The sequence below is a fragment of the Pleurodeles waltl genome, chromosome 10 (genome assembly GCF_031143425.1).
Source record: "Pleurodeles waltl isolate 20211129_DDA chromosome 10, aPleWal1.hap1.20221129, whole genome shotgun sequence".
NCBI lineage: Eukaryota > Metazoa > Chordata > Amphibia > Caudata > Salamandridae > Pleurodeles > Pleurodeles waltl.
The window spans coordinates 206,803,143-206,828,632 of NC_090449.1; positions in this window are offsets into that span (position 1 = coordinate 206,803,143).

The window sequence follows — 25,490 nt, forward strand, 5'->3', positions numbered from 1 at the left end:
ACCTGGCCTCTTTTAAAGTGGTGTTTTTTATTTTATTTGTTGTTGTCGTGACTGTGTGAATTGCCTTGCTAGTTTGTGGCACACCCCCCCCTTTTCTCTTCTAAGTAAAAAGGCTACATATATCTTGTAGAGTGTGTTTTTAGGAGACTGTTTTAATCTGTTTCTGTGATTTAATTTGTGGTTAAAAACTGTCTGCCCCCCCGTTTTTTTGTCTATAAAAAGGCCCGCTTTTAGAGTGCACACCCAGCACTATTCCAGTGTTTGTTTCTTAAACAATCTCTCCCTTACCTGGAAAGTAGACTCTGATAGCTTGGAAGTGTGGATTCAGCTTGTCTGTATCCAAGGAGATTCTGAATAGAGCAGTATTGCCTTTCCCCCTGACCACAGGAACTGGACTTAGCTGATTGGCTCCCTGAGTCCCTTCTGCAAATGAGACCCGCCCCCCACACCTGCTCTGGCCCCTTAAGTTTGTGGAGGGAAGCCCAAGACAGCCACCTCCATGTTGTGAGCCTCTGTGCATCTTCCATGTGCCCTGATACATCCCAGGGTTCAAGGATTGCAAAAAGACGTAGTTAAGGAACCCTGAGATTTTTCTGGGTAAATAGTATTATTTTTTCAAAACTGTTTGTTTCAGCAACCTGTGTCTGTTTTACTGTGGACTCTCTGTGTTTCAGGCAGCCTGGCCTCTTTTAAAGTGGTATTTATTTTTTAATTTGTTTTTGCCATGACTGTGTGAATTGCCTTGCTAGTTTGTGGCACACCCCCCCCCCTCCTTTTTTCTCTTCTAAGTAAAACGGCTACACACATCTTGCAGAATGTGTTTTTAGGAGACTGTTTTAATCTGTTTCTGTGATTTAAATTGTGCTTAAAAACTGTCTGCCCCCTGTATTTTTGCCTTTAAAAAAGCCCGATTTTAGAGTGCGTGCCCACCATTATTCCAGTGTTTGTTTCTTAAACAATCTCTCCCTTACCTGGAAGGTAGACTCTGCTAGCTTGGAAGTGTGGATTCAGCCTGTCTGTATCCAAGGAGATTCTGAATATACCAGCAATTGCCTTTCCCCCTGACCACAGGGACTGGACTTAGCTGATTGGCTCCCTGAGTCCCTGCTGCATCTGAGACCCGGCCCCCACTCCTGCCCTGGCCACTTAATTTTGTGGAGGGAAGCCCAAGACAGCCACCTCCATTTTGTGGGCCTCTGTGCATCTCCCCTGTGTCCTGATACAGCCCAGTGTTCAAGGATTGCAAAAAGACCTAGGTAAGGAGCCCTGAGATATTTCTGGGTAAATAGTATTATTTCTTCAAAAGTGTTTGTTTCAGCTACCTGTGTCTGTTTTACTGTGGACTCTCTGTGTTTCAGGCAGCCTGACCTCTTTTAAAGTGTTGATTTTTTAAATTTGTTTTTGCCGTGACTGTTTGAATTGCCTTACTAGTTTGTGGCACCCCCTCCTCCCCCCCTTTTTTCTCTTCTAACTAAAAAGGCTACATACATCTTGCAGAGTGTGTTTTTAGGAGACTGTTTTAATCTGTTTCTGTGATTTAAATTGTGCTTAAAAACTGTCTGCCCCCCTGTATTTTTGCCTTTAAAAAAGCCCAATTTTAGATTGCACGCTCAGCACTATTCCAGTGTTTGTTTCTTAAACAATCTCTCCCTTACCTGGAAGGTAGACTCTGCTAGCTTGGAAGTGTGGATTCAGCCTGTCTGTATCCAAGGAGATTCTGAATATAGCAGCAGTTGCCTTTCCCCCTGACGACAGGGACTGGACTTGCTGATTGGCTCCCTGAGTCCCTGCTGCATCTGAGAACCGCCCCCCACACCTGCTCTGGCCCCTTAAGTTTGTGGAGGGAAGCCCTATACAGCCACCTTTCTTTTGTGAGCCTCTGTGCATCTCCCCTGTGTCCTGATACAGCCCAGTGTTCAAGGATTGCAAAAAGACCTAGGTAAGGAGCCCTGAGATTTTTCTGGGTGAATAGTATTATTTGTTCAAAAGTGTTTGTTTCAGCTACCTGTGTCTGTTTTACTGCGGAGTCTCTGTGTTTCAGTCAACCTGGCCTCTTTTAAAGTGGTGTTTTTTTTTCTATTTGTTGTTGTCGTGACTGTGTGAATTGCCTTGCTAGTTTGTGGCTCCCCCCCCCCTTTTTCTCTTCTAAGTAAAAAGGCTACATACATCTTGCAGAGTGTGTTTTTAGGAGACTGTTTTAATCTGTTTCTGTGATTTAATTTGTGGTTAAAAACTGTCTGCACCCCTGTTTTTTTGCCTATAAAAAGGCCCGCTTTTAGAGTGCGCACCCAGCACTATTCCAGTGTTTGTTTCTTAAACAATCTCTCCCTTACCTGGAAAGTAGACTCTGCTAGCTTGGAAGTGTGGATTCAGCCTGTCTGTATCCAAGGAGATTCTGAATAGAGCAGCGGTTGCCTTTCCCCCGACCCCATGGACTGGACGTAGCTGATTGGCTCCCTGAGCCCTGCTGCACCTGAGACCCGCCCCCCACACCTGCTCTGGCCCCTTAAGTTTGTGGATTGAAGCCCAAGACAGCCACCTCCATGTTGTGAGCCTCTGTGCATCTTCCATGTGTCCTGATACATCCCAGTGTTCAAGGATTGCAAAAAGACCTAGGTAAGGAGCCCTGAGATTTTTCTGGGTAAATAGTATTATTTGTTCAAAAGTGTTTGTTTCAGCTACCTGTGTCTGTTTTATTGTGGACTCTCTGTGTTTCAGGCAGCCTGGCCTCTTTTAAAGTGGTATTTTATTTTTTAATTCGTTTTTTCCGTGACAGTGTGAATTGCCTTGCTAGTTTGTGCACCCCCCCGTTTTTCTCTTCTAAGCAAAAAGGCTACACACATCTTGCAGACTGTGTTTTTAAGAGACTGTTTTAATCTGTTTCTGTGATTTATATTGTGCTTAAAAACTGTCTGCCTTCTGTATTTTTGCCTTTAAAAAAGCCAGATTTTAGAGTGCGCGCCCAGCACTAATCCAGTGTTTGTTTCTTAAATAATCTCTCCCTTACCTGGAAGGTAGACTCTGCTAGCTTGGAAGTGTGGATTCAGCTTTTCTTTATCCAAGGAGATTCTGAATATAGCAGCAGTTGCCTTTCCCCCTGACCACAGGGACTGGACTTAGCTGATTGGCTCCCTGAGTCCCTGCTGTATCTGAGACCCGCCCCCCACACCTGCTCTGGCCCCTTACGTTTGTGGAGGGTAGCCCAAGACAGCCACTTCCCTTTTGTGAGCCTCTGTGCATCTCCCCTGTGTCCTGATACAGCCCAGTGTTCAAGGATTGCAAAAAGACCTAGGTAATGAGCCCTGAGATTTTTCTGGGTAAATAGTATTATTTGTTCAATACTGTTTGTTTCAGCTACCTGTGTCTGTTTTAATGTGGACTCTCTGTGTTTCAGGCAGCCTGGCCTCTTTCAAAGTGTTGTTTTTTTTATTATTTGTTTTTGCCGTGACTATGTGAATTGCCTTGCTAGTTTGTGGCACACCCCCCCCACCCTTTTTTCTCTTCTAACTAAAAAGGCTACATACATCTTACAGAGTGTGTTTTTAGGAGACTGTTTTAATCTGTTTCTGTGATTTAAGTTGTGCTTAAAAACTGTCTGCACCCTTGTATTTTTACCTTTAAAAAGGCCCGCTTTTATAGTGCGCGACCAGCACTATTCCAGTGTTTGTTTCTTAAACAATCTCTCCCTTACCTGGAAAGTAGACTCTGATAGCTTGGAAGTGTGGATTCAGCCTGTCTGTATCCAAGGAGATTCTGAATAGAGCAGCAGTTGCCTTTCCCCCTGACCACAGGAACTGGACTTAGCTGATTGGCTCCTTGAGTCCCTGCTGCACCTGAGACCTGCCCCCCACACCTGCTCTGGCTCCTTATGTTTGTGGAGGGAAGCCCAAGACAGCCACCTCCATTTTGTGAGCCTCTGTGCATCTCCCATGTGTCCTGATACAGCCCAGTGTTCAAGGATTGCAAAAAGACCTTGGTAAGGAGCCCTGAGATTTTTCTGGGTAAATAGTATTATGTGTTCAAAAGTGTTTGTTTCAGCTACCTGTGTCTGTTTTACTGTGCACTCTCTGTGTTTCAGGCAGCCTGGCTTCTTTTAAAGTTGTGTTTTTCTTTTTTTGCAGTGACTGTGTGAATTGCCTTGCTAGTTTGTGGCACCCCTCTTTTTTTCTCTTCTAAGTAAAAAGGCTACATACATCTTTCAGAGTGTGTTTTTAGGAAACTGTTTTAATCTGTTTCTGTGATTTAAGTTGTGCTTAAAAACTGTCAGCCCTCCTGTGTTTTTGCCTTTAAAAAAGCCGAGATTTTAGAGTGCGCGCCCAGCACTATTCCAGTATTTGTTTCTTAAGCAATCTCTACCTTACCTGGAAAGTAGACTCTGCTAGCTTGGAAGTGTTGATTCAGCCTGTCTGTATCCAAGGAGATTCTGAATAGAGCAGCAGTTGCCTTTCCCCCTGACCACAGAGACTGGACTTATCTGATTGGCTCCCTGAGTCCCTGCTGCACCTGAGAGCCTCCCCCCACACCTGCTCTGGCCCCTTAAGTTTGTGGAGGGAAGCCCAAGACAGCCACCTACATTTTGTGAGCCTCTGTGCATCTCCCCTGTGTCCTGATACAGCCCAGTGTTCAAGGATTGCAAAAAGACCTAGGTAAGGAGCCCTGAGATTTTTCTGGGTGAACAGTATTATTTGTTCAAAAGTGTTTGTTTCAGCTACCTGTGTCTGTTTTACTGTGGACTCTCTGTGTTTCAGGCAGCCTGGCCTCTTTTAAAGGTTGTGTTTTTTTTTAATTTGTATTTGCCGTGACTGTGTGAATTGCCTTGCTAGTTTGTGGCACCCCTCCCCCCTTTTTTTCTCTTCTGAGTAAAAAGGCTACATACATCTTGCAGAGTGTGTGTTTAGGAGACTGTTGTAATCTGTTTCTGTGATTTAAATTGTGCTTAAAAACTGTCTCCCCCCTCTGTTTTTGCCTTTAAAAAAGCCCGATTTTAGAGTGCGCGCTCAGCACTATTCCAGTGTTTGTTTCTTAAGCAATCTCTCCCTTACCTGGAAAGTAGACTCTGCTAGGTTGGATGTGTGGATTCTGCCTGTCTGTATCCAAGGAGATTCTGAATAGAGCAGCAGTTGCCTTTCCCCTTGACAACAAGGACTGGACTTAGCTGATTGGCTCCCTGAGTCCCTGCTGCACCTGAGACCCGCCCCCCACACCTGCTCTGGCCTCTTAAGTTTGTGGAGGGAAGCCCAAGACAGCCACCTCCATTTTGTGAGCCTCTGTGCATCTCCCCTGTGTCCTGATAAAGCCCAGTGTTCAAGAATTGCAAAAAGACCTTGGAAAGGAGCCCTGAGATTGTTCTGGGTAAATAGTATTATTTGTTCAAAAGTGTTTGTTTCAGCTACCTGGGTCTGTTTTACTGTGGACTCTCTGTGTTTCAGGCAGCCTGGCCTCTTTTAAAGTGTTTTTTTTTGTTTTTATTTGTTTTTGTCGTGACTGTGTGAATTGCCTTGCTAGTTTGTGGCACCCACTTTTTTTCTCTTCTAAGTAAAAAGGCTACATACATCTAGCAGAGTGTGTTTTTAGGAGACTGTTTTAATCTGTTTCTGTGATTTAAATTGCACTTAAAAACTGTCTGCCCCCCTGTGTTTTTGCCTTTAAAAAAGCCTGATTTTAGACTGAGCGCCCAGCACTATTCCAGTGTTTGTTTCTTAAACAATCTCTCCCTTACCTGGAAAGTAGACTCTGCTAGATTGAAAGTGTGGATTCAGCCTGTCTGTATCCAAGGAGATTCTGAATAGAGCAGCAGTTGCCTTTCCTCCTGACCACAGGGACTGGACTTAACTGATTGGCTCCCTGAGTCCCTGCTGCACCTGAGACCCGCCCACCACACTTTCTCTGGCCCTTAAGTTTGTGTAGGGAAGCCAAAGACAGCCACCTCCATTTTGTGAGCCTCTGTGCATCTCCCCTGTGTCCTGATACAGCCCAGTGTTCAAGGATTGCAAAAAGACCTGGGTAAGGAGCCCTGAGATTTTTCTGGGTAAATAGTATTATTTGTTCAAAAGTGTTTGTTTCAGCTACCTGTGTCAGTTTTACTTTGGACTCTCTTTGTTTCAGGCAGCCTGGCCTCTTTTAAAGTGGTGTTTTTTTTTAATTTGTTTTTGCCGTGACTGTGTGAATTGCCTTGCTAGTTCGTGGCACCACCTGCCCCCTTTTTTTCTCTTCTGAGTAAAAAGGCTACATACATCTTGCAGATTGTGTTTTTAGGAGACTGTTTTAATCTGTTTCTGTGATTTAAATTGTGCTTAAAAACTGTCTGCCCCCCTGGTGTTATTGTCTTTAAAAAAGCCCGATTTTACAGTGCGCGCCCAGCACTATTCCAGTGTTTGTTTCTTAGGCAATCTCTCCCTTACCTGGAAAGTAGACTCTGCTAGCTTGGAAGTATGGATTCAGCCTGTCTGTATCCAAGGAGATTCTGAATAGAGCAGCAGTTGCCTTTCCCCCTGACCACAGGGACTGGACTTAGCTGATTGGCTCCCTGAGTCCCTGCTGCACCTGAGAGCAGCCCCCCACACCGGCTCTGGCCCCTTAAGTTTGTGGAGGGAAGCCCAAGACAGCCACTTCCATTTTGTGAGCCTCTGTGCATCTCCCCTGTGTCCTGATACAGCCCAGTGTTCAAGGATTGAAAAAGACCTATGTAATGAGCCCTGAGATTTTTATGGGTAAATAGTATTATTTGTTCAAAAGTGTTTGTTTCAGCTACCTGTGTCTGTTTTACTGTGGACTGTCTCTGCTTCAGGCAGCCTGGCCTCTTTTAAAGTGGTGTTTTTTTTATTCGTTTTTGCGGTGACTGTGTGAATTGCCTTGCTAGTTTGTGGCACCTCCCCCCCCTTTTTTCCTCTTCTAAGTGAAAAGGCTACATACATCTTGCAGAGTGTGTTTTTAGGAGACTGTTTTAATCTGTTTCTGTGATTTAAATTGTGCTTAAAACTGTCTGCCCCCTGTGTGTTTTTGCCTTTAAAAAAGCCAGATTTTAGAGTGCTCGCCCAGCACTATTCCAGTGTTTGTTTCTTAAGCAATCTCTCTCTTACCTGGAAAGCAGACTCTGCTAGCTTGGAAGTGTGGATTCGCCCTGTCTGTATCCAAGGAGATTCTGAATAGAGCAGCAGTTGCCTTTCCCCCTGACCACAGGGACTGGACTTAGCTGATTGGCTCCCTGAGTCCCTGCTGCACCTGAGAGCCACCCCCCACACCTGCTCTGGCCCCTTAAGTTTGTTTAGGGAAGCCCAAGACAGCCACCTCCATTTTGTGAGCCTCTGTGCATCTCCCCTGTGTCCTGATACAGCCCAGTGTTAAAGGATTGCAAAAAGACCTATGTAAGGAGCCCTGAGATTTTTATGGGTAAATAGTATTATTTGTTCAAAAGTGTTTGTTTCAGCTACCTGTGTCTGCTTTACTGTGGACTCTCTGTGTTTCAGGCAGCCTGGCCTCTTTTAAAGTGGTGTTTTTTTTTAATTGGTTTTTGCCATGTCTGTGTGAATAGCCTTGCTGGTTTGTGACACCCCCCTTTTTTTCTCTTCTAAGTAGAAAGGCTACATATATCTTGCAGAGTGTTTTTTTAGGAGACTCTTTTAATCTGTTTCTCTGATTTAAATTGTGCTTAAAAACTGTGTGCCCCCCTGTGTTTTTGCCTTTAAAAAAGCCCAATTTTAGAGTGCGCGCCCAGCACTATTCCAGTGTTTGTTTCTTAAGCAATCTCTCCCTTACCTGGAAAGTAGACTCTGCTAGCTTGGAAGTGTGGATTCAGCCTGTCTGTAGCCAAGGCGAATCTGAATAGAGCAGCAGTTGCCTTTCCCCCTGACCACAGGGACTGGACTTAGCTGACTGGCTCCCTGAGTCCCTGTAACGCCGCGTTCTGACACAGCGTCTCTTTCCGTCCTCGCGGGTGGAACGCGCTACCAATATTCGGAGCGCCGTTCCCCGTGTTTTTTGACTATGCTTTCTGTGAAGCATATATTTCGCTCCTGGTGGCGCTACACTTACTTGTAGCCTTTTTTCTTCTGTTGTTGTTGGTGGTGGGTTTTTTGTTGGTCCTTTTGCCTGTCTCTATCCACGTTATGTCCATCTTGTCTTCTTTGTGTTTTTGTCCCAGCATGCTCTGTTTTTCTTTTATACTACTTTCTTTTTCCTATACTGGTCTATGGGCTTTTCCCAATCCAAGATGGTGTTACTTCATTTTCCTGTGATGTCACTTCCCTTTTCTCAGTATATAAGTCAGTCAGTCTTGTTCCTCCTTGCATTGCAAACACTTCCTTCTGGTTGTGCTGTTCGCTCCTGTTCTTTGTTCCTACTTTTTGCCTTGGGAGATTTTTGCCTGTTCTTTGTTCCTGCTTTTGCCTTGGGAGATTTTGCCTGTTCATTTTTTCCTGCCTTTTACCCTGGATTTTGCCTATTTTTGTTTCCTGTTGTCAAGTACTGTTTTTTCTTGTTTTCCTTCAGGAGCTCCTGTTAGAGGTTTTTTCCCCATTGTTGGTTTTTTTCCCCTCTGGGACTCCTTCTGGAGGGTACGGTCTGCTTTGGCGTAGCCTGTCAAGCGGCACCGTGGCTACTAGAAGGGGTTGCCCCTATCTGGGAGTATCCAGGACCTGTAGAAGACTTGACGTATTCTCCAATCTGAAACCCAGATGTGAGAAGTCCAGCGCAGTACGTGACAGATTGCAACGCCAAATGATTCTGCGTTGCGAGAGCGCCATGGAAGATCCATAGGGAGAGGTGTCAGAAAATGCTCAAGCTATGTTACACACTGTCCAACAACAAGCCCAAGAGTTACAACAGTTACGGGCAGAGAACACTGCGCTACGACAGGTCTTGTCTTCCCGGTCAATGGACATGCCACCTGTATCTGCTAATATTCCTCGATATTCCGGAGATCCTTTAAAGATGAAGGTATTTTTGGACGCCCTGACGGTTTTCTTTGCCTTTCGTCTACTCCAGTTTTCTTCGGATAAGGCTAAGGTGGGCTATCTGATCAGCGCCTTGTCTGGTCCAGCGCTTGCTTGGGCGACTCCTCTGGTTTCTGCAGATGACCCAGTCCTGGCTAACTATTCCGCTTTCCTGACTGTTTTCAAATAAATGTTTGAGAGACCTGGGGTAGAAGCAGCAGCTGAAGAAGCCTTATGTGACATTCAGCAGGGAAATCAGGATGTACTGCAGTATATAACCCGCTTCAAACAGCTGGCAGCTGAAACCTCCTGGGTAGAACGCACCTTCGTTACCCTTTTTCGCTGAGGCCTCCGTGAAGAAATTAAAGATGAGCTTGTACACTCTTCTCCAGCTTGTTCTTTGAAAGAATTAATGGATCAATCTATGAACATCGAGTATAGACTTCGAGAGCTCAAGATGGAAAGACGTAGAACTAGAGCTCCATACCAGTCTGGTACCTTCCGTGCTAGCAGTCGGCGAACGGAAGATAGTCCATCTGAAGCCTCTCCACCTCCCCATGAAGAACCCATGCAGATAGATCTGGTTCGTGGGCCATTGACGGAGTCAGAAAGGGAGGAACAACGACAAAGGGGACTTTGCCTATACTGTGGTAAGGCTGGCCACCTGATCTGTAGTTGTCCGGTACGTCCCTCAAAGCCTGCGGGAAACGCCAGCTCCCGTCCCCTGTAAGGAGGAAGGAGACGGGAGGAACTGAAGTACCATCAATATGTTCCTCCAAAGAAAGCATGTCCACCCTGTTTATCCTCTCGGTCAAGTTACAAAGTTCACAAGATCAAGAAAAACATCTCCTAGCTCTCCTTGATTGTGGAGCCAGTGGACTCTATCTGGATGAGACCTGGGCTACGAGTAAAGGAATTCCCTGCATTCCTAAAGAAACTCCTGAGCAGGTTCACACAGTGGATGGCTCTCCGTTAACCTCAGGACCTGTGGTGGCCTCAACTCCTACTCTTTGTTTGACATTTTGGGGGGCATCAAGAACACGTTGCCTTTGATCTCATAGCCTCACCAAATCACATCATGATTTTGGGAATTCCCTGGTTAGCCCGACACAACACCTATATCAATTGGGAAACACAAACTATATCCCTAATGTCTTCATTTTGTCAACAGAATTGTTATTCCACTACTTCTTATTGGACTCCAAAAAGGTCCTGTCAGTCAACTAAGGATAACACTAACTCTATCAATATTATCCAGGGGGTCCCAGATTGTTATCAGGAATATATCAGGATTTTTCAGAAACCTAGTAATCCTATTTTGCCACCTCATCGCAGTTATGACTGTGCTATTCCTTTAATTCCTGGAGAAGTCGTCCCCTTCGGTCGAATGTATTCTCTGACAGACCAAGAAAAGAAGGTGCTAAGGGAATATTTAGACGACAACTTACACAACGGGTTGATTGCTCCTTCCACGTCCCCCGCTGGGGCTCCTCTTTTCTTCGTCCCAAAGAAGACTAAGAATCTGCGTCCTTGTGTGGACTTTCGTGAACTCAACAGAATAACAATTAAGGATCGATATCCACTGCCTTTAATCAGAGATATATTGGATGCCATTCAAGGAGCCAAGATATTTACTAAATTAGACTTACAGGGTGCCTACCATCTCCTTCGGATCAAGTAAAGAGATGAATGGAAGACAGCTTTCCGTACCCCTTTTGGGCACTATGAGTATCGTGTTATGCCCTTTGGACTGACCAACGCCCCTTCTGTTTTTCAACGATTTATGGATTCAGTGTTCTCTGATGTACTCAATCAATATGTAGTCATTTATTTGGATGATATCTTGATATATTCCCGTGATCCTGAGCACCATGTAGATCATGTCCTGCAAGTCCTGGACTCAAGAAAAACCAATTGTTTTGTAAACCTGAGAAGTGTGAGTTCCATAAATCTGAAGTAAGGTATCTCGGGTTTTGTATTAATCAACACAGAATATCCATGGATCCTGACAAGGTCAGTGCCATATTAGATTGGCCTTCTCCAACGTCCATTAAAGAAACGCAATGTTTTCTTGGTTTATCAAACTTTTATCGTCAGTTTATTCAGAACTTTGCTCACCTGCAAAGTTTCATAACACAAACAATTAAGAAAGAGAACCTGAAGAAGGGTTTCATTTGGACCAAGGAGGCTGAACGCGAGTTTCAAGAATTAAAGACAGCCTTTACCCAAGAACCCGTGTTGCGTCATCCTGACAATACCAAGAAATTTATTGTCGTGATTGATGCCTCAGACAGAGCTATTGGAGCAGTTCTGCTGCAGAAGCAAGACATTGATGGATTGGAACATCCTATCTTTTATCTGTCTCATATTCTATCAGAGGCTGAACAAAATTATTTTTTACTGGAACGAGAACTACTCGCTCTCAAAGTAGCTTGTAAGGAATGGAGGCATTTCCTGATGGGTTCCAGAGAGCTTTTTGAAGCTAGGACTGATCACCGTAATCTCCAGTGTCTTCGGAGCTTTCAGTGTCGCAATAGTCGTCAGACTCGATTGGCTTACTTCTTTAGCCAGTACGATTTCGTGATCACGTACATACCTGTTTCCCAGATTTTAGTGGCAGATGCCTTATCCCGCAGATATCCTGACATAGCCCAGAACTCCTCTCCACATCTTATTGAGTCTAGCAGAATCATCGGAGCTACTCAATCTTTTCAAGAACGCATTCAATCCGAGTACCAGTTTCTGTCTGCTTCAGAATGGGATAGAGTGACTCCTTTTTTGCAGAAGAAGGACAACTACTTCTATCATCAACACACTCTTTTCCTACCTACCAAGAAAGTGCAGACAGAAGCCCTGCAAATGTGCCATGATTCTCCTATAGCCGGTCATCGAGGTATCAGGAAGACCCAGGAGCTGCTAAAGGGATCTTTTTGGTGGCCTTCGCTAAAGACAGATACTGAAACCTATGTGTCAGCATGCCCAGTCTGTGCCCAGACTAAGACACCCCGAACTAAGGTTGCAGGTTTATTAAGACCTTTACCGGTTCCTTCCGCTCCTTGGTGTACTCTATCCACGGATTTCATATGCTCTCTACCTACCTCCTCTGGTAACCAAGTAATCATGGTGACCGTAGATTCATTCACCAAGATGGCCCATTTTTCAGCCTTGAAGAAACTACCAACGGCCCCAGAAATGAGCCGCATTTTTCTATGGGATTTTTTCGCCTCCATGGTCTTCCTCAAGAGGTCATTTCGGACAGAGGGCCTCAATATGTATCACGTTTCTGGAGAGCCTTTTGTGCCTTCTTTAACATTGAGATTTCTTTTATCCTCGGGTTTCCATCCACAAACGAATGGGCAAACTGAACGAGTGAATCAAGAACTTCAGCAGTATCTGAGATGTTACTGTAATGCCACACAAAGCAATTTGTCAGAATATCTTGCTCTTGCCGAGTTCTCCTATAACAACACAATACATAGTGCGACCAAGACCACACCCTTTTATTGTACTTATGGATTTCATCCGAGGACTTTCACCACTGTTTCTCGAACATCCTCTTCTGTGCCTGCAGTCACTTCTTTTTCACGACAGATTCCTCGAATCCAGGGCCTACTTCACACAACTCTCCTAGCTTCGAAAAAAGCTATGAAGCGATAGGCGGATCGTTGTCGGCAAGCTGCACCTTTGTATCAAGTGGGCCACAAGGTATGGCTTTCTTCCAGATTTCTACCATCCCGGTTTTCCACCAATAAGTTCAAACCACGTTTTTATGGACCCTTTAGAATTTCGCACATCCTGAATCCTGTAGTTGTGCGTCTCCGCTTACCTCATACCTGGAGGGTTCATCCTGTTTTCCATGTGTCCCAGTTAAAACCCTTTGTTCCTGATCCTTACCATCGCCAGTTCCAATGCCCACCTCCTCTTTCTATCAACGGACAGCCTGAGTATGAAGTCCAGGAGATCTGTGATTCCAGAATTTTTCGACGCAAACTACAGTTTTTGGTCCATTGGAAAGGATACCCCCTCAGTGACTGTTCTTGGGAGGATGCTTCCTCCGTCCATGCTCCCCGTTTGGTTCGCCTGTTTTTTGACAATCATCCTGACAAATCTGGTGCCTCGGGGAGGGGACCTACAGTAACGCCGCACTCTGACGCGGCGTCTCTTTCTGTCCTCGCGGGTGGAACGCTCTACAGATATTCAGAGCGCCATTCCCCGCGTTTTTGACTATGCTTTCTGGGAAGTATATATTTCGCTCCTGGTCGCGCTAGCCTTTTTTCTTCTGTTGTTGTTGGTGGTGGGTTTTTTGTTGGTCCTTTTGCCTGTCTCTTTCCATGTTGTGTCCATCTTGTCTTCTTCGTGTTTTTGTCCCAGCATGCTCTGTTTTTCTTTTATACTACTTTCTTTTTCCCATACTGGTCTATGGGTTTTTCCCAATCCAAGATGGTGTTACTTCCTTTTCCTGTGATGTCACTTCCCTTTTCTCAGTATATAAGTCAGTCAGTCTTGTTCCTCCTTGCGTTGCAAACACTTCCTTCTGGTTGTGCTGTTCGTTCCTGTTCTTTGTTCCTGCTTTTTGCCTTGGGAGATTTTTGCCTGTTCTTTGTTCCTGCTTTTTTTTGCCTTAGGAGATTTTTGCCTGTTCTTTGTTCCTGCTTTTGCCTTGGGAGATTTTTGCCTGTTCCTTTTTTCCTGCCTTTTACCCTGGATTTTGCCTATTTTTGTTTCCTGTTGTCAAGTCCTGTTTTTTCTTGTTTTCCTTCAGGAGTTCCTGTTAGAGGTTTTTTCCCCAGTGTTGTTTTTTTTTTCCCTCTGGGACTCCTTCTGGAGGGTACGGTCTGCTTTGGCGTAGCCTGTCAAGCGGCACCGTGGCTACTAGAAGGGGTCGCCCTTATCTGGGAGTATCCAGGACCTGTAGAAGACTTGGTGTATTCGCTAATCCGAAACCCAGAGGTGAGAAGTCCAGCGCAGTACGTGACAGTCCCTGCTGCACCTGAGACCCACCCCCCACACCTGCTCTGGCCCCTTAAGTTTGTGGAGAGAAGCCCAAGACAGCCACCTCCATTTTGTGAGCCTCTGTGCATCTCCCCTGTGTCCTGATACAGCCCAGTGTTCTAGGATTGCAAAAAGACCTAGGTAAGGAGCCCTGAGAGTTTTCTGGGTAAATGGTATTATTTGTTCAAAAGTGTTTGTTTCAGCTACCTGTGTCCGCTTTACTGTGGACTCTCTGTGTTTCAGGCAGCCTGGCCTTTTTTAAAGTGGTGTTTTTTTTTTTATGTGTTTTTACTGTGACTGTGTGAATTGCCTTGCTAGTTTGTGGCACCACCCCTTTTTTTCTCTTGAAAGTAAAAAGGCTACATACATCTTGGAGAGTGTGTTTTTAGGAGACTGTTTTAATCTGTTTCTGTGATTTAAATTGTGCTTAAAAACTGTCTGCCCCCGTGTTTTTGCCTTTAAAAAAGCCCGATTTTAGAGTGCCGCGCCCAGCACTATTCCAGTGTTTGTTTCTTAAGCAATCTCTCCCTTACCTGGAAAGTAGACTCTACTGGCTTGGAAGTGTGGATTCAGCCTGTCTGTATCCAAGGAGATTCTGAATAGAGCAGCAGTTGCCTTTCCCCCTGACCACAGGGACTTGACTTAGCTGATTGGCTCCCTGAGTCCCTGCTGCACCTGAGAGCCGCCCCCAAACCTGCTCTGGCCTCTTAAGTTTGTGGAGAGAAGCCCAAGACAGCCACCTCCATTTTGTCAGCCTCTGTGCATCTCCCCTGTGACCTAATACAGCCCAGTGTTCAAGGATCGCAAAAAGACCTAGGTAAGGAGCCCTGAGATTTTTCTGGGTAAATAGTATTATTTGTGCAAAAGTGTTTGTTTCAGCTACCTGTGTCTGTTTTACTGTGGACTCCTGTGTATCAGGCAGCCTGGCCTCTTTTAAAGTGGCGTTTTTTTTTTATTCGTTTTTGCCGTGACTGTGTGAATTGCCTTGCTAGTTTGTGGCACACTCCCCTCCCCCCCCTTTTTTCTCTTCTAAGTAAAAAGTCTACATACATCTACCAGAGTGTTTTTAGGAGACTGTTTTAATCTTTTTCCGTGATTTAAATTGTGCTTTAAAAACTGTCTGCCCCCCTGTATTTTTGCCTTTAAAAAAGCCCGATTTTAGAATGCGTGCCCAGCACTATTCCAGTGTTTGTTTCTTAAACAACCTCTCCCTTACCTGGAAAGTAGACTCTGCTAGCTTGGAAGTATGGATTCAGCCTGTCTGTATCCAAGAAGATTCTGACTAGAGCAGCAGTTGCCTTTCTCCCTGACCACAGGGACTGGACTTAGCTGATTGGCTCCTCGAGTCCCTGCTGCACCTGAGACCCGCAACCCACACCGGCTCTGGCCCCTGAAGTTTGTGGACGGAATCCCAAGACAGCCACCTCCATTTTGTGAGCCTCTGTGCATCTCCCCTGTGTCCTGATACAGCCCAGTGTTCAAAGATTGCAAAAAGACCTAGGTAAGGAGCCCTGAGATTTTTCTGGGTAAATAGTATTATTTGTTCAAAAGTGTTTGTTTCAGCTACCTGGTAGTTTGTGGCACACCCACCCCTTCCCTCCCTTTTTTCTCTTCTAATTAAAAAGGCTACTTACATCTTGCAGACTGTGTTTTTAGGAGACTGTTTTAATCTGTTTTAGTGATTTAATTTGTGCTTAAAAACTGCCTGCCCCCGTGTATTTTTGCCTCTAAAAAAGCCCGATTTTAGAGTGCGTGCCCAGCACTATTACAGTGTTTGTTTCTTAAACAATATCTCCCTTACCTGGGAAGTAGCATCTGCTAGCTTGGAAGTGTGGATTCAGCCTGTCTGTATCCAAGGAGATTCTGAATAGAGCAGCAGTTGCCTTTCCTCCTGACCACAGGGACTGGACTTAGCTGATTGGCTCCCTGAGTCCCTGCAGCACCTGGACCCGCCCCCCACACCTGCTCTGGCCCCTTAAGTTTGTGGAGGGAAGCCCAAGACAGCCACCTCTATTTTGTGAGCCTCTGTGCATCTCTCCTGTGTCCTGCTACAGCCCAGTGTTCAAGGATTGCAAAAAGACCTAGGTAAGGAGCCCTGAGATTTTTCTGGGTAAATAGTATTATTTGTTCAAAAGTGTTTGTTTCAGCTACCTGTGTCTGTTTTACTGTGGACTCTCTGTGTTTCTGGCAGCCTGGCCTCTTTTAAAGTTGTGTTTTTTTTTAATTTGTTTTTGCCGTGACTCTGTGAATTGCCTTGCTAGTTTGTGCCCCCCCCCCCCCTTTTTTCTCTTCTAACTGAAAAGGCTACATACATCTTGCAGAGTGTGTTTTTAGGAGACTTTTTTAATTGGTTCCTGTGATTTACACTGTGCTTAAAAACTGCCTGCTCCGTGTATTTTTGCCTTTAAAAAAAGCCTGATTTTAGAGTGCATGACAAGCACTATTCCAGTGTTTGTTTTTTAAACAATATCTCCCTTACCTGGAAAGTAGCCTCTGCTAGCTTGGAAGTGTGGATTCAGCCTGTCTAAAACCAAGGAGATTCTGAATAGAGCAGCAGTTGCCTTTCCCCCTGGCCACAGGGACTGGACTTAGCTGATTGGCTCCCTGAGTCCCTGCTGCACCTGAGACCCGCCCCCCACACCTGCTCTGGCCCCTTAAGTTTGTGGAGGGAAGCCCAAGACAGCCACCTCCATTTTGTGAGCCTCTGTGCATCTCCCCTGTGTCCTGATAAAGCCCAGAGTTCTAGGATTGCAAAAAGACCTAGGTAAGGAGCCCTGAGATTTTTCTGGGTAAATAGTATTATTTGTTAAAAAGTGTTTGTTTCAGCTACCTGTGTCTGCTTTACTGTGGACTCTCTGTGTTTCAGGCAGCCTGGCCTTTTTTAAAGTGGTGTTCTTTTTTTTATGTGTTTTTGCTGTGACTGTGTGAATTGCCTTGCTAGTTTGTGGCACCACCCCTTTTTTTCTCTTGTAAGTAAAAAGGCTACATACATCTTGCAGAGTGTGTTTTTAGGAGACTGTTTTAATCTGTTTCTGTGATTTAAATTGTGCTTAAAAACTGTCTGCCCCCCTGTATTTTTACCTTTAAAAAAGCCCGATTTTAGAGTGTGCGCCCAGCACCATTCCAGTGTTTGCTTCTTAAACAATCTCTCCCTTACCTGGAAAGTAGACTCTGCTAGCTTGGAAGTGTGGATTCAGCCTGTCTGTATCCAAGGCGATTCTGAATAGAGCAGTAATTGCCTTTCCCTCTGACCACAGGGACTGGACTTAGCTGATTGGCTCCCTGAGTCCCTGCTGCACCTGAGACCCGCCCCCCACACCTGCTCTGGCCTCTTAAGTTTGTGGAGGGAAGCCCAAGACAGCCACCTCCATTTTGTGAGCCTATGTGCATCTCCCCTGTGTCCTGATACAGCCCAGTGTTCAAGGATTGAAAAAGACCTATGTAAGGAGCCCTGAGATTTTTATGGGTAAATAGTATTATTTGTTCAAAAGTGTTTGTTTCAGCTACCTGTGTCTGTTTTACTGTGGACTGTCTGTGCTTCATGCAGCCTGGCCTCTTTTAAAGTGGTGTTTTTTTTATTCGTTTTTGCCGTGACTGTGTGAATTGCCTTGCTAGTTTGTGCCCCCCCCCCCCATTTTTACTTTTCTAAGTAAAAAGGCTACATACATCTTGCAGAGTGTGTTTTTAGGAGACTGTTTTAATCTGTTTCTGTGATTTAAATTGTGCTTATACAACACTTATACACATATCTTCCACAACTACAACAGTCAAACACCTTCATTCTCACAGCAAACACTACTCTGTGCACTTCCACTAACGCAACCTGCCATCACCCACACAACACAAAACTACAGTATACATTTCTCTCAGTTTCATCCTTCTAGATACACACTCTCTGCTCATACTAACCAACAACACTATGGGGGTTATTCTAACTTTGGAGGAGGTGTTAATCCGTCCCAAAAGTGACGGAAAAGTGACGGATTTACCACCAGCCGTATTACGAGTCCATTATATCCTATGGAACTCGTAATACGGCTGGTGGTATATCCGTCACTTTACCGTCACTTTTGGGACGGATTAACACTCCTCCAAAGTTAGAATAACCCCCTATATGCTGTTTGCTCCACACAGACCACCTGTCATCATAACATTGCCCAAACCCTGCCTTCAAACACACCATCTACAAACAGTCTTCCCCTCTCTTCACCAATTACACACAACCATACAATCCCCACATTTCACTCCACCACACATATTACCTCTTCCAGTCATCGCAACTAATACTAACTCCCCTGACACACATCCATCACCTCTTACACACCTCGTACATTCATCTCCAAAACACATCAACACCCCATCTAACACTCAAATTCCACTTACCAGCACTAACTCACATACAAATCCCTCAACAAAAACAACTACACCAATATCCCCTCTCACTATTCCACAAAATCAATACCGACCACAAACATCAGCACATCAAAGCAACACAAACTTACATTACACTTATCGTCATACCCACTCCCACCCTCAGGACTACACAAAGAATACAAATTCCATCCTATCTCCACCCCTACTTTCCCACTCTTCACAAACACCTACCATAAGCACCCCAACCCAGCAACTTTCATTCACTCGCCTCTCCTCCATTGCACAATTTAGAGCCTTACATCATGATCCACATGCTCCTCCACCACCCCAACCCATACTCCATCCACACTAAACAAACGTAAACAAAATAAAATACGTGCCACTCATAGCAACCTCGCATCCCCTTGTCTATTACATAATAAAACTACCCTACAAAAAACAGTACTCTCCTCATGGCTCTCTCTGCCACCAAGTCCACCCACACACACAGACCCAACAAAATCCCTCCTTAACCTGCTGGAAGAGGAACACTATATTGAAAAGCAAGACTGTTGTGAGCCTCAAGCAGTTATCACAACTAGCTACACTCCTGCTTCAAGCTCACATTATACTACTTACCTTTCTCCTAAACAAAACAAAACTACCACTAACACACCTTTTCTAAACTGCCAGCTCATAAATGCTCGATCACTCTAAAAAAACAAGCACCACATCTACGACTTGCTCACAGACACACAACCTGACTTACTATTCATAACTGAATCCTGGTTGGGAGATGACATGGCACCAGTGTTGCACAAAGCCGTTCCTCCAGGCTATCAAACCATCACTCAAAACCGTATAGGCAAGAGAGGATGTGGACTAGCTATTATATTCAAACAGGCATTGAACCTCAGTAAAACAGACAACATCTCCATGCAAGGTTGTGAAGCCCTGCTTACCAGATGCCACCCTACTCCAACTTCCTCCTGTAACTTTCTCCTCCTTTACAGACCTCCACCTATCAACTCCACATTCCCAGATACTTTTCTAGACACAGTCTCAAACCTTATTACACTATACTCCAACCTATGCATTCTTGGGGATCTAAACATTTGGTTTGACAAACCCAATATGCCCCATCCAAAAGCTATCACCACTGGCCTAGTCGCATTGAACCTACATCAGATTGTACACAATCCCACACACATCGCTGGTCACATCCTAGATGTCATTTTTGCTAAGCCTGAACTAGTTACTATTCATAGCATCACGCCAATCACTTGGTCAGACCACCATATGATAACTTTCCAACATACAACTCCACAAATCAACATACCCCACAACTACTTACATACATACACCTATCGACCATGGAGCAAACTCAGTTTGGATCACTTAGAAACACAACTAACAGTAAACACAGATCTAGATACAATGAATTCTGTGCCAAAACATTACGAGTGGCTACAGGAAGCTTTTAATATCCTAATACCACTCAGAAAAACTAAACACAACAAAAGAAAACCAACACCTTGGAGAAACACAGAACTTAAAAAGATAAAGCAACACATCAGAAAGTTGCAGCGGACCTGGCTCAAAACAAACAACAGTCATGACAAACTGCAGATAAACAAACTTAACAGGATATACAAATCATCAATCAAAAAAGCTAAAAAAAGGTACTACTCAGACAGAATTCAAAATGCTCAATCTACAACCAAGGAGTTTTAAAAATTCTCAATGAATTTCGAAAACCTACATGCATGGAAGGAAGTCATCCTACTACTCAAGATTTCACAAACAAATTGGCAACTCACTACACAACCAAGGCAGACACATTGGACTCCTATTTAAAACAGAAGAAAACCATCAGCACCAACCCCTTTCCTAAAATACCCTCTAAGAATAAACCAACCCAACCTCTACAGTCCTTCCAACAAATATCCCAGGATGAATTTATGGATTTGGTCAAAGCAAGCAGATCTTCTGGTTGCCCTTCTGACCCTTGCCCACCACAAATCTTCAAGAACATTCTTCTATCTACTTCTGCTGCCACACCTGTAAGAAAAATCATCAACAACTCTTTAACTTCAGGATTTTTTCCTGTAGACCTGAAAACGGCATACATACGACCTTTATTAAAGAAAACAAACCTAGACCCGCAAGACCCCAACAACTACAGACCAATCACAAATGGACCTTTCCTGGGCAAATTGATAGAAAGAGCAGCATTCGCCCAGATGTCACAATTCATTGAAGACAATTCTATACTTTCAGACTTCCAAACTGGATTCCACCCAGGAAGAAGCACTGAATCGGCACTCATAGCAATTTGGGATTATCTTTAAAACATAGTCGACTGAAATGGAGTTGCTGCACTACTTCTCTTGGACCTCTCAGCTGCCTTTGATATGGTTGACCATGACACCCTAACTCAAAGACTCCACAAAGCCGGCATACAAGGGATTGCTCTCGACTGGATTACTTCCTATCTTCAAAAAAGATCTAATATCATCCACTCGCCCCCTTCTCATCCGAACCCTACCTCACAAAAGCAGGGGTCCCCTGAGGGTCAATCATCTCACCTTTGCTTTTCAACATCTACATGATATCTTTACCAGAATTGATCAATGATTTCTATCTCACATGCTACAACTATGAAGATGACACACAAATACTACTTAAATTAGAATGCCCCAAAAATACTGAAAACTCACAAATCTTCAGTTGCCTCAGAGCCGTTGATCAGTGGATGACCTGGAGCCATCTCGAACTAAATACCTCCAAAACAGAAATACTCATATGTGGTGACTGGAAAAATTATGACCCTCTGTGCGTCTGGCCTGATGATCTCGGACCACCTCCTCAATTATCCAAGGAAGTTAAAAACCTTGGAATCACCATGGATTCCAAGTTAACTATGAATGCCCAAGTGGACAAATTAGCACGAACTAGCTTCATCACCTTGAAGACTTTACGACGCATCTTCCCCCACCTCGGATTTCCACACAAGGTGCAAGCTACTATCTCGCTTGTACTATCCAAACTGGATTATGCCAATGGCCTCTACCATGAATCATCTCTATCTGTTATGAAAAAACTACAACGTATCCAGAATTCCGCAGCCAGGCTACTATTACATGTAAAGCCGCAAGCCCACATCTCCCCTGCCTTGAGAGCACTACACTGGTTACCCGTTGCCAGAAGATGCACTTTCAGGCTGCTTTGTATCACCCACAAAGCTATACATGGAACAGGACCGCTTTTTATCAGAAACAAAATTACCAAATACATCCAACAAAGAAACATCCGCTCAAGATAGGCACCCCGCCTTAGAACACCACCATACAAGAAAAAGACTACAGGTGGTACATCCTTCTCCGTTCAAGCAGCCAAACTATGGAATTCATTACCCCCAACTATAAGAGCTACAGATAACTTTCTTGTCTTCAGAAAACTACTCAACTACTCTTTCCTTCATAACCACCATATTCAAACAACTATGAACTGCATATGCCTATGCTGATTAATATTTTTTTCAGATTATGTGTATATTTCTAGTTATTTATAGTTTCTTTAGAAAATATGTATCGCTACTATGTCATAACAATAAAATACACACACACACACACACTCTTTAAACCTGTTTGACTAAGTATATTTTACCCATGGTTCTAATTATGTATTGTATGTGCATATGTGTGTTTATTCATGTGTGTGTATATATATATATATATATATTTATATATGTATGTATGCATGGCTCCTGGGTGGGTTGTTATACTAGATATCTATGAATTCCTGCTCTAATCTTATCACACTTATCTACCCATCATCATATGTCATGTCTCTATCAAACTATCCTCTATTCTCACTCTGACTCATCCCAAATCCTTTCTACTACTTTCATCTCCTAAATAACTCTGCCTAAGCTCTTCCCTCTGCTTCCACATCTACCTCACCAAACCTGACTCTACTACCGTGACCTCCCACACAACCCTACTAAATCTCCCGCATTTATCTCACCCTGCTACTATGCTCTCCCTAACCCTTCCACATACTCTTCCCTCCTCCACCCCCCTTTACTTATCCCAAGCCTTTGGGTTGAGTAAATTAATTATATACTTCCAATTAACACTTCTGGATTTCTTTCCTCCTCCACCCCTCCACCCCTCCATTACTCCAGTCAATCTAACTAACAAACTCTCATATCCGCGGCTCAAATTAACTCATAATAATACTAAAACTTTACTCATTATTTCCGATACTAATCCATCACTAATTCTTGTTGGGTTCCAGAGTAGTGTGCTACTCACCGAAAAGCACTTCAACACCTCGTCAGGGGTAGTAAGCGCTATATAAATACGATTAAAATACAATACAATACAATGAATATGACACTAAACCACTACTACCTAAACAACGACTACTTAAACAACGACTGCCCAACACCGAAAAAACCTATAAAACGATTTTTTTTTACAACAGTCTAAACAACGAAAAAAAAACATTAACTAAATTATTCCTAAACAACGACCACCTATTTAACGACTACGAAAACCACTAAATCACGAATATTCCACTAAAACACTACTATGTAAACAACGACTACCTAAACAATGACTCCCCAAATAACTACTACCTAAACAATGACTACCCAAGAAAAAATTACCTAAATAACGACTCCCCAAATAACTACTACCTAAACAACGACTACCCAAACAAAAATTACCTAAATAATGACTCCCCAAATAACTACTACCGAAACAAACTGCTACCCAAACAATGAATACTTAAACAACAACTCCTAAAATAACTACTACCCAAACAAACGACTAGCCAAACAACGAATACCCAAACAAATACTACCCAACACCGAAAACGCCTAAACACCTAATACATTTAAAACGAACTGCAAACAACGAAAAATATGAATAATTAATATCACAACTAAACGACAACGATTAATAAATAAAATATTAAAACCACTACAGTACTACGTAAAAAATAAACGAAATCGAAAACAACAATATCTTTCCTACATACAAAGAACAAAACATCACAAAAATCAAAACCATATAAACAGCGTTTTAAATCAAAATAAATAATACTTAAATAATTATAAAAAAGACACAACACTAAAAAAAAAACTACATAAAACGATAGTCCTACAACAGTTTCTACATGACTCAGGAAGTACTTCCTCTACTAAACAAACGAGAATGAACATAGAAAAAAAATACAAACTACAAAACAAATACACTCCACAATTATATATATCTAACATCACAAACTAATTCACAATAAAAAAAACATCTAAAACACATAAACCATACTTACAAAAACACATATAAATACCAACGACCTCCATTTTCTACTCATTACTACACCGAACAACTTACAGAGAAGACAAGCATATCACTACGGAAAGAAATTAAAATATAATTTATCCAACACCGACATCTACTGAGATAACAAGGTAAAATATCCATAAATAAATATAAAGAAATTTACTAACCTATACCACAGCTAAAATAATATATAATTAATGTACCTTTCGTGCTATTATGTTACAGGCACAAAAATCAAGAAACTGACCAAAAACATAAACACCACACCTTCACCATCAAAGGTAAACCATTACCATTATTCAAAAACAATTTCACTAAACCATAAACAATTGCATTAAAAAAACTGTTAAATAACGAATACCATAATACTAGAAAAATTAATTATAATATAATTAAAACATATATATAAAATATTAGAACTACAAATTAGTAAAAAAAAAAAATTCACCTAATAAATTTAACCAAAAAACAAATATTATTCACCAAATTTCAAAACTACTAAAAAAATTACTTCTAAATTAAAAAAACTAAATAATTAATAAACCAAAATATTAAACTAAATAATACACTCTTTCTTCTTTGTTACAGACTCCAAGGAACCAAACAAAACACCAAAAGACATAAAAAAGTGAAATAAATCAATTTCAAAAAAATAACATCTGAAAAATGAAAAAAAAAACTCAAAGTATGTATAATAATTTCATTATAACATACAACCAGATTTTCTAATTAAATAAAACTAAACAAACATTCTTATTCAAATACCCCTTAACTTGACACCAAACACACATAAACTCATAAAATGAAAAACACTTCACAAACACAGTACATATAGTATATAAAAAAGTAACTATTACAACTCCACCAAACACTTACCTCTAAACAGCTGCTGGACAATAAACATAAATAAATTTACCATTACAAATCCACCAAATACATACCTCACAACACATCCTTCACACCAAATACAACCAAAATAACTATAACAAATACACCAACTACTTACCTCAGACCAAATCAGAAATATTAAATCAGCACATTGCAAAATAACCATAGCAAAAACCCCACATCATCACATCATAGTATGTGCAGAACAATTACTGTAAATAAATGTACTATTACAACTCCACCAAATACTAAACTCAGAGCAGTTGCTGCACACTAGAACTTAAATTATTATTCTAACTCCACAAACTACTTACCACAAAAGATATGACACACATTAACTACACTACAAATAAATTATTGCAAACACCCCACATACTTACATTACAATATCTGCTACACAGTAACCAAAATAAAATTTATGGTTGTACGACGGAACGCCGACTTCCAAAACAACTAGTGCCTTAACAACGAGGTCGGAACACCAACCTCGTTCTTACTACTAATGATTTTACCACGAATGCCTTAACAACGATATTTCGTTGTAAAGTCATTCCTGATAAAAGCATTACTAATAGGCACCATTCACCCTACATCCCTCACCCCAACCCTCCTCGGGTTTCCATCCACAAACGAATGGGCAAACTGAACGAGTGAATCAAGAACTTCAGCAGTATCTGAGATGTTACTGTAATGCCACACAAAGCAATTTGTCAGAATATCTTGCTCTTGCCGAGTTCTCCTATAACAACACAATACATAGTGCGACCAAGACCACACCCTTTTATTGTACTTATGGATTTCATCCGAGGACTTTCACCACTGTTTCTCGAACATCCTCTTCTGTGCCTGCAGTCACTTCTTTTTCACGACAGATTCCTCGAATCCAGGGCCTACTTCACACAACTCTCCTAGCTTCGAAAAAAGCTATGAAGCGATAGGCGGATCGTTGTCGGCAAGCTGCACCTTTGTATCA